Source organism: Sebastes umbrosus, chromosome 16 (genome assembly GCF_015220745.1).
Source record: "Sebastes umbrosus isolate fSebUmb1 chromosome 16, fSebUmb1.pri, whole genome shotgun sequence".
NCBI lineage: Eukaryota > Metazoa > Chordata > Actinopteri > Perciformes > Sebastidae > Sebastes > Sebastes umbrosus.
In genome coordinates this window covers 4,316,158-4,327,352 of record NC_051284.1, presented here as the reverse complement: position 1 = coordinate 4,327,352, position 11,195 = coordinate 4,316,158, and positions in this window count along the sequence as shown.

Genomic DNA, 11,195 nt, shown 5'->3' with positions numbered 1-11,195 from the left:
GTTGTGATGTGGTTAGTCCATGTCAGGTCCTTGTGAATACAGTTTATGTATATGCACAGATCAGCCATAACATTAAGACCACTGACAGGTGAAGTGAATAACATTGATTATATCGTTACAATGGCACCTGGCAGTGGGGGGGGATATATTAGACAGCAAGTGAACATTTTGAACTTTAAACTTTGTATTGGAAGCAGAAAGAATGGGCCAGCGTAAGGATGTGAGCGACTTTAACGAGGGCCAGATAGTGCTGGCTAGACGACTGGGTCAGAGCATCTCCAGAACTGCAGCTCTTGTGGGATGTTCCCGGTCTGCAGTGGTCAGGACCTACCAAAAGTGGTCCAAGGAAGGAAAACCGGTGAACCGGCGACAGGGTCAGACCCGAGGCTCATTGATGCACGTGGGGAGTGAAGGCTTATTTATTTATAGGCCGGTATGGGCCAAAATGCCAGGGCCAGTCCACTCGAGACTGTTGGAAACAGTTCCAAGCTGTTTTAAACTTTACATTACATTTAGATGTCTTCAGAGCACATAAAATAGAGGAGTGCTATTTTAGACGATGCATCCCATCTCACTCGCACACTGTAAACTATATACTATATTCATTTGACTCCCGCCAGGGCTGCACTCTCACCATGACGCATGGTACTGGGAGCCGCGTTGCATACCTCAGGCCCTTGTCTAAACAGGAAAAGAAGTATGAATCAGTAGTCCTTTGTAGTGGATGAGTTTGGCGGGCAGCCAGCCAACTCTTCTTTGGTGTAACAGCTCTGCAGCGAGCAGGAGGAGAAGGAGGGGCTGCTAAGATTCAACTTGTGGATCCTGATCTAATGACGGGCTGCTTCACTGACTCTGTTTACATGTGCTCAGGATTCTGTTCTCAACCTGTTTTCTCATGTAACCTGGATCTGGCTTGACTCATGGAATCAGAGGCAGGTTAGAGAACAGTGTGTGGAGAAGCATTGTGTTTACATATCTACTCACTGTACTTCATGAAGTATGGGAACAGTAACACAAGTTATAGACACATCAAAACACAAGAGGTGAGGGATTTCTTCTTGGTATTGTGCATTATTTTTAAGGTGAAATAGGCTACTTTATAGAGTGGGTTATCCTGATAATAATGATTTACTCATGTGAATGTAAACATTAATTTGGTCTGTTTATATCCGCCTTGAAATTACTCTACTTCTCTGACAAATAGAGGCCACTGCCTACAAACCAGTCGCCATCCATCTATGAGGATTCATTGAGAGGGTTGTTGAGGATGTTATGTCAGAGCTGTGGGATATCTAATGCACAGACAATCATGAATGTTCTGTGGCCATTGAATAAATGTGCTTATTACACGGCTGTGTTGAATACTCGATTCTGATTGGTCAATCACGGCGTTCTGCAGTCTGTAATTTCTGTATAACAGACCGTTGCTATGATGTCAGACTCTGGCGGACCGTTTTTGTGAATATTATAGAATGTGGACAAAATGTTTTTCTAACTTTGAAGCCGTAGGAAAGTTGGGAGAAATGAGGAATTCTATTTTCGATTTAAACATGCCATTGTTAAACTATGGAGTCTTGATTCATAAAAATCAATCATTGGTTTTATGTCCTGACAACTGTCATTTACACTTTCAAAATCTTCTTTTAAAAGAGAACTGAGCGGAGCTTTGGACACAGTCTGTGCGCTGAGAGACGGCACTTGGTAGTCCCGCTGGCTTGTTGCTGCTATCAGCTGCTCTGATTCAACAGTTGTTGAGCTGAATAAACGTGCATGTCGGCTGAAATTCAACCGTGGTGTTGTTCTGTCGGGAGATGCAGTGACTTAACGTTACACCAAGTAAGAGTAGAAGAGCTATGAGTAAGGACAAATAACTAACTAACTTACCAAATTCTGCTAGCCGTTAGGCTAATTCATGCAGTATAAAATACCATCAGGCATACAGGAAGTGCCCTGAGTATCGTAGCGACAGGGACGGCCCTCATTTCCCCTCATGCCTGCCTAGTCCTGACTAAGTAGTTTCAGTTTGTTGTTTTATGTTCCAAAATGAAAATGTCTTTGGTTATTGTTTGTAATGTAATGTGTCTGTTCAGAATATGGTGTCTTTTGTCGGTAACTGTGATTTTTGTGCTGGTTTATATCGATTCCACTTTTGATTCCGATCGTCAAGATTGGAAATTAATTTCGATTGCTTTCCGATTTAGAATCAAAATGGTGAAACCCGTAGATGCAGCTATCTGATCCAGCCAAGAAAGGAAGTGACTAAATTCATTCTGTTCAACTATGGAGATTGTTTGGATCATGGCTGCATCTTCATCATCAAATGAGTAGTGATGGCGAGCTGAAGCTTCATGAAACATTGAAGCTTTCCAGCAAATTGGTTCGGAAAAGGGTTCATTTTTTTCGAGGCTTCATGGGCACACGAAAACACCTGGTGGCCAAAGAGTGTAAAACAGGCAGATATGATCTTAACCATGTGATCTGTGATATAATGTATTTTGCGCCAGTAAAGGCTGTTGGGAATGACTATAAACAATGAAAAGAAATATATTACCATGTAATCCATTTATATCTATATAATATATAATATAATGTCTATTTTCTAGTAAGTATATTATGAGTATATAACATACATGTATAATAAACTGTAATTGTTTTGTGAGTAATGCATCTTATGTGTGTAAACCAATCCTTTGGTCAATAATTGCATTGTAGTGTAGTGTAATATAATATAATAATGGCAGGAGGGGTAATATTAGTGTTCTGTGTCACTTCTGGAAAGTGGCATTGGTTTAACTTGTGAAGATCTGAACCACTTCCTGAACCAGTCATGTGGTACGGCCGGGCAGCGAGGCTTCGGACATCATCAATGGCGTAATTGGTCTAAAACGATACAAGTCTCGATACGCGCATCGCGGATAACTTCCTGGATTTCTCGACACACGCTCCGAAGCCTCGGCACAGCACGTAACATCACTACAAATGAGTAAATACTCCATTATTAAACAGGTTAAATGTGCTCTTCCAGGTACTTTTGTTTTGTAGCTTTTCCAGAGTATTAGGAATCAACCTTGAATCTCAAATGTATTCCTCTTTACTGGAGACAAATTATTAGAATGTGATGGGGACGACTCAGCAGGAAGTCACATATTTGTCATAGTACTTATTTTAGGCAGGCTTGCCTGGACAACATGAAGCTTCAGTCACAGGATCCAAACGTGTTGAAGTGTTGAAGCGGAGTATATAGAGGATAATTCCTTTGGTCATGTAAACTTTGTTGCTGTAGAGACAGGCCTGTTTTAGATCTGACACACACAGCTTCTGGCAGGGGGAAGACACTTATGGAACTTCCGGCAGTTTCCTTCTCCAAAGCCCTTGTGTTTTGACAAGAAATTCTTTTTGTGAGCCACTGTTTGAAATGTGGGTCTTGTGTGTACACAGTGTGAGTCTGAAGGCCTGCTCCCCTCTGCTGCTGACACACACACTTCAAAGATGTCTCGCAGTCGTCAGGTGGCGACTTGTTGCACCGACTCTGCAAGTGATTTTAATTCGATATGGAAATGATTGTTAGAGAGTGACATTAACATTAAGCAATGTCATCACCCGCTGTTTGTTTGCAGAGCTACAGTGCCTTGTAAAGATCACTAAAGAAATATGTGTCTACAGTGAGAAGGGTCTGATTTTAATAAAAGAGACAGAGACTAAATGCAGGGGACCATTATGTCCATATGAGAATGCTGTTCCACTGTTTACAAACCAGGAAATTACAACAACAAACAGTGAGGACATGTGGTTTGTGCCATCCCAACAAAAACAAAGAGATTTATAAGCTTACAATGTTGTTGGACCCAAATAAGGAATACATTGTGTGGTGGTCTTATTTTCTTTTTTACAGTATATCACACCTCATAAATCCACGGCAAACTATACGAATCACACGGGCAGCCGTACCCGGAGGCCGCTGCAGCCCTCTGACCACACCAGATGCCTCGCTGTTGTGTCTGTGTTGCCCTCAGCAAGCTGCCACGGGCTATTTTGAGCTCACAACGCAATGAAAATAAAACTATCTTTACCAACATGACAAATAATAAAGTCAAAGAGGAGGGGACTGGTGTTAATGCTCAATATTCCCAACACAGGGGGAAGGACATGCTGCAGATACTCTACAGTATCACACACACATATTACTTTATTGTTCACAACATCACTTTCTGACAGCAAATGGTCCAAAAACTTTGAGAAAAATTAAAGTTGAGTTGAAATTGTTGTAAACTGTAATAACAATTATTATTATATTTATTATTATTTATATCAAACTCAAAAAAATAGCTTTTGCCGCCTTTAACATAATTGAAACTAATTCAAACATATTAACCTATATTTTAAACAATGTATGAGTTATTAATTCTTGCCTAATGGTCGGGCTGAATTGACATTTTATTTCACTTCATTAATTTAAGGTAGGTTAATTTATGTACCTTATGGAACAATAAATTCAATGAGCAAAATCAACATAATTAAATCAAGTTAGTAACGTGCATGAATGTGTCATAGGAAGTCCCCCGGCAGTCTAGGCCTATAGCAGCAGAACTAGGGGCTGGTCCAAGGCAGCTTGAGCCAGTCTTGGGCCAGCCCTAACTATAAGCGTTATCAAAGAGGAAAGTCTTAAGCCTACTCTTAAATGTGTAGAGGGTGTCTGCTAAAGGACATATCCTGGTCAAAGATAACTCCCAGATTTTTTACGGTAGTGCTGGAGGCCAGGGCAACACCATCTACAGTGACTATAGCATTAGATAATTTGTTTCAGAGGCGTTCGGGGCCAAGTAAAATCACTTCAGTTTTATTTGAGTTTAACATCAGGACATTGCAGGTCATCCAGGTTTTTGTGTCCTTAAGGCATGCTTGAAGTTTAGTTAACTGGTTGGTTTCGTCTGGCTTGATCGATAGATATAATTGGGTATCGTCTGCATAACAATGAAAGTTTTTGAAAGACTGTTTTCTAATAACATTGCCTAAAGGACGCATATACAGTATAAGGTGAATAGAATCGGTCCGAGCACAGAACCTTGTGGAACTCTGTGACTAACTTTGGCGTGCACAGTTTATCGTTAACATGTACAAACTGGGATCAATCTGATAAATAGGATTTAAACCTTGGTTAGTCGCTAGTCATGTGAGTCATTTAGTATTGTCAGTTCTGTAAATCGTGAGTCGCTAGTCACTTGAGTCGTTCTGTATCGTCAGTCCTGTGACGTCACGCGTCACGTGAGTCGCTTTCCTAACCCTAGCTAAGTGGTTTAGTTGCCTAAACTTAACTTATTGTGAAAATGGAGGTTTATTTTGAAAGGACACTATGCACGTAACAAGCATATATTGATACACCGTCCCTGTCCATCGAGAAGTATCGCAAAAGGGGTACCCCGTGCGTCGGTCTCCGTTGCCGAGGGGCACTGACCAAGCGGCGGAATTTGACTAGTTGGCAGTGAGAATGTGTTTGTTGTCACCATGACAGATGAGGTGGTATTGCTGTGGGCAGTGTACTCTGGTTGTGTTTGTTGTGCTGAGCGGGCAAAGAGGGGCCATATGTGCACCGAAAACTCAAGCACCGACTGAGTGATTGACTCCCAGTGAATCTGACAGCCCATTCTACCCACTGTCAGTGTCAGTGATGTATGGCTTATGAAGAGCCCGACACACACCCTGGCTCCTTGATGTGTTGGCCACTTCAGCCCTGCTTGACAAAAAAACTTTTCAGTGTCACTCTTTGAGGGGCCTTATTCCCAGTTGAGTCAGCGGCTGTCATGATGGGAAGGCGTCAGCTGGGCGTGGACAGGCGAGCCACATTCACACCACTCGCTTCATGTTTGAGTTTCAGTGGCAGAAAGTCAACATCCCTGAATAGAAGTTTACTGACCCAGCACAGACACTAAACGACTGCTTTGATGTGAGTACAAAAGCAACTATTTAAAATACATTTAGCAAGTGACTCTGTTGTAATGGTGACACTACTTATTCAACGCTGCTTCTCTAAAACACTAATAGATTATAAACCCTGCTGCAGGAGTTGTAACACATTTTCATGGCCAACCATTCTGGCTGCTCACAATTACATTGCATATGTTCACAGTTATATTAATGTTATGTGGTTAAACTGATCACTGAAGTGGCATTTCTCTTTTTAACTGCTTTTGTGCAGCGTTTTGCCAAGAAATATATCGAGGAAATGTCCTGTACAACATGTTTATTGCTTAATGTTTATTCAAGGATCCCCATAAGAAGCACATGGATGTGTCTCTAGTCTCTTCCTGGGGTCCCGAACATAACACAATAATAGACAACGCAGACAATCTATTAAAGTACAAATAACTAAGTTAAACAGATAGACAATACAGACCATATATAAAAGTAAGTAAGAGAATTGAGGATGAAGTAGCACCAGACATAGCAGAGCAATTAAACATAAAAACAGAGGAAGAAAAACACTTGACATATATTAATAAAGTCATACTAGAGCCCGTCAGTGTTTCCACCAGAAAAGTTGTTAGGACAAGCGGTGGCGTCCACGCAGGGGTGGGGTGTCTGTGTGTGTGTGTGTGTGTGTGTGTGTGTGTGTGTGTGTGCGTGTGTGTGCGTGTGTGTGTGCGTGTGTGTGCGTGTGTGCGTGTGTGCATGTGTGTGTGTGTGTGTGTGTGTGTGTGTGCGTGCGTGTGCGTGTGTGCGTGCGTTTGTGTGTGTGTTTGTGGGTGGGTGGGGGGTGTGACTTCTAACTGAATCTCAAGTTTTTACTTTCAAATACCTGCTTTATTTTACCGTTTGTTTCAGCCAGGAGTCGTGTCAAAGGGACTGTTTGTAACTTCTTACACGTATAAATCGGGTCGGTGTCCCATGCGTGCTCGCGTGTGGCTACGCTGTTCAGACTCAGACTCCAACATAAACTACACAGAAGCACCAAAACCACAGAGTTATATCTGGTGAAGCCCGTCTTGCTAAACAGGAATGTGACCGACGTCGGAGGAAAACTAGTGTTGTGGGAGTGTGTGTGCACGAGCGGCGGCGAAACGAGCGAGCAGCGGAGCAGAGGACTTAGTTTAGCTCTGAGAATATCTAGTGAATGTACAGTGGAAGTTTGTGCAGAAAGAAATGCTGCAGCTCCTCCAGACCAACAGAGGTTTCCCGTGTCTTGTTTCCTGCTGCTGAGAGAAGTGACGGGGGTTAACTCCGGAGAGAGTAACTTTATCGACTGCGGCCCAGGAGACCAAAACTCCGCTCTCCTCTGTTCCTTCTGACCACAGTCGGGAGGCTGAAGCAGGAAAAGTTAACACTAACATCGGCCAAAGTTGCACTGTAATGCTAATGAAGTGTTTTGGCTCAATAAGGAGCAGAGAGCAGTAGTCTGACATGTCACAGCCCTGTGACCTGGTAGTAACCTTACCAAGTCACAAAAAAAGGTTACAGCATTGTAATATTTTCATGATCTGACCATCATATGATTATGATATGATAATCATTAAAAGTATGCTCTGAGTGGGAAGCACACTCCCTCATATACATCAAATACGACAAGAACAGCTGATTTCCTGGATTATCCTGGATTATCCTGGAAGAAGTGATGATCTGACCCAAAATGCCCCCTGATGTATGGTGCTTCTCTGATTATAGGCCTACAGTTCACAAAAAAGTGTCTGTACATGATTCCCTCAAAGATGACCTGCACCATGTCTACCCATTTGAATAGAGAGGCAAAGGGTTGTTGATTTAGGGGAAACTTCATAAACTTTGTGAAATGCTGTGTATGACAAATCCGTAGTTATTTGTGCCTTGTTGTAAATTTGCAAAATTAAAGGTCCCATATCATAAAAAAAAAGTGAGATTTTCATGTTTTTTTATTATAAAGCAGGCTTAAGTCCTATAAATACTGTGAAAGTATCGAAACGCTAAATCCACAGGGAAATACACACAGCCCGTATTCAGAAACTCTGCATTTGAAACAAGCTGTCAGGATTTCTGTCCATTTGTGATGTCAAAAATATACAATATTTAGACCCTTTATACAGATTTAAACGTAAATATTCTAAATGTGTCCCAGTTTATTCCTAGTTGCAGTGTATGTGAATGTCATCAGCTGACAGGAAGTACACATGGACCCAAACTGTTGCCTAGCAATGCAATTCTGTTGCAATTTCCATCGCAATTCCATCAAAATGCGCTAAAACAGAGCGTTTAAGACAGAGGGTAAATACAGGCATATTCAGGCCGACAGTATGAGGAAAATAAAGTTTTTTTTGAACATTACAGCATGTAAACATGTTCTAGTAGAAACACAAAATACAAGTATGATCCTGAAAATGAGCGCTATATGGGACCTTTAAGTTATTTATTTTGTTTGTATGCATTAATAATACGATAGAAAAGCGGCACCCATATTCTATCTACCTCCAATTTAACCTGATCACCTGAAGAGAGGTGTAAATGTGTATATACCCATTTGAATAGAGAGGCAAGTTGGACACGTGTGTTGAATTCCATTGTAAAAATATTATAAAAGCAGCTCGCCACCCTCCGGCTTTTTTTTTCTTTTTCTAAAAGGTTTACTTTGCAAGCGCAATATATGTTTTTTGTTTCAACTAGGGCTGTAGGCTTACCAAATAGTCCGGAGCTTCATTCATAACGTTGACATTCAAATTATATTAGGCTACAAAAACATTGCTCCTCCTTCTCTTCCTCTCTCAAACACACACACACACACATGCAAAATGACCGACGTGGCGCAAAGTTTTCAGTCCAAAAGTCAAAATTTATTGAGAAAAGATCGATGTAATCATTTCCAAAATTCACAACATGTTTTTATCTAATGAAATATTCTGCTTCAATCCATATTTCTTAGCGTTATGAACAAAGGGAGGATGCACCTGTATTAACGGGGCAGTCTAGCAACAATCTAACAGCGCCGCAAATTAATCACATTCACGATAACTTAGCATAATTCTGTAGACATCAAATTTTTAAAAAAAAAAGGCTACAGTATGCTGCAACCATAATTTGATCCTCTGTCGCCCGGGGAGAAAATCTCCAGACTCCCTTAAGAATCCCGCCAATTTGTGAGTTGCTGAGTTAGGAGAAACTTTTATAAAGTTTGTGTACAAAAAATGTGTAATTGCGTTCACTTTCATGTAGGTTAATCCTGTTGAATAACGCATTGTTAGAGCTTTCATGGACAGAATAGACATGATACAATACTTTCATGATCTGATCATCATGATATGATCATGATATGATAATAATCGTTAAAGCTGCTATTAATAACATTGAAAACATTCAGCCACTAGATTTTGCATTCTCCTTCCCCTGTTCCACTGCATTTACTTCACAACAAGTCGTTGCCAGGCACTTACCATCAATCTCAGCCCTTTATCCGTTTTTTTTACACACTACTGTAACTGACGACCCGGAGATACCACGTGATACCAGCGTGGTTTTACTATTGGCTCACAAGCCTTGTCAGAAGTGGGAACCAAACGTCAGATATCTTCCACTGAGATAAACAAAATTCATTTTGGACGGGCTGAAATTTTTTAAAATGATTAATTCACAATCATAATATTTTTTTCAGGAAAAGCCATACTTTTTATTCATCACCTTTCTAAATGCTCTGAAGGTGGATTATTTTTTAATATTTGTCTACATAAAAATTGTATCAATAAGACCTTTAAAAGTATGCTTGGTGTGGGAAACGCATCAAATATGATAAGAACAGCGGGTCTCTGGTGCAGTACAATCGCTTCAGCTTCGATAATCACTGCTCCACCTGGTGGATAGGTTAACATTTGCAACCGGTTTCCACATATGAGGGGGCATTACGAGTCGGCCCTGTGTTCAGTACATCATTGTGGAGGATCTCCTTTCACCCGAGGACCCAGCAATGTCCCAGCCCCAGGACGACGGGACGTCTTTAAACTATAGAGCCCTACATGGCCTACATGTGCACAGGATGATGAAAGATGTGAAAAAGAAAAATGGTACGTGTTCAAAAACTGTTCCTTTTATGTTTCTGTTCAAACTTTGACTGCCGATACAGTATTTCAGAGGCCAACAGAGTCAGAGCCAAGTCCTGATAGTGATTAGCTGTAAGCCGAAGTCATGCAGAAGATGAAAATCTCTCAGTGTGTAAATGTTCCGTTTGTGATCCCCGAGACCGCAAAGATCAAATCCAGTGTTATTAAAGCCACTCGTTGCTATGCACATCTGCCTGTTTAGCTCTAAAAGCAAATGAAGATTAAGTGCTTTTATAATACACTCTACATGTTTTCATTTGGGCTCTTGACAAGCTGTCTAATTCAGACGGCTATAACAAGATGCAGGCAGTTTTTCAGGCACTCAATTCAATTAAAGAACTTCCTCCTGTAAGACTTTTCTTCTTCTTCTTCTTCTTCTTCTGTGAAATTTTGGAGGCCCGGATAGTGTCATTTCACCAGCTCTTAAACGAGAAAGATAATGTGCAAGCATGTCCAGTTCCTCAGAAAAGCTCTCTCTCTGTAAGTTGCCTTACTGGATATAGGACGTTCCTGCTCTTTATCAAAGCTATTCCCTCTGCAGGGAGCCTTGTCAGAGAGGCCATAAAACGCTGTCCTCCGCTGACTCTGTCCTCCGCTGACTCTGTCCTCTTTCTCTTTGGCTCTCACACTTTATTTTTGAACAGTTCAGAAACCAAAGATACTGTTTTTATTCAGTGAAATGACATGATGGAGGGTCTTTTTGGGGCTGTAAAAACATATCATTTTACATATTAATTCTTATGGACAAGAGGAAAACCAACCCACAACATCATGCTATTTTACACTAGTTGGCTACTTATCTCTACTTTCTTTTTTTATCAAACAAACAATCCATACATCGATACGTATCATAGCTGAAGACATTGAATGTTTTGATACAGACACAACCTCCCAGTGTCAGAAATGACTACACAGAGCTTCGTCATGCACTGATAGAAGAATTCTCTTCTACTGCTGACGAGACCTCAGCGATGTTCGCAGCCATCCAAATGAAACATTCACATAGTGTGAATCACAGAGATTACTACAGACGTTTAAGGCATGCATACTTTCATAGTAAGAGCGCACCAGGCATGGGAGAAAACATCTTCAAGCCCTTGTTTTTCTAGAACCTGAATCCATGTGTACGCCCTCACGTTGTACTCA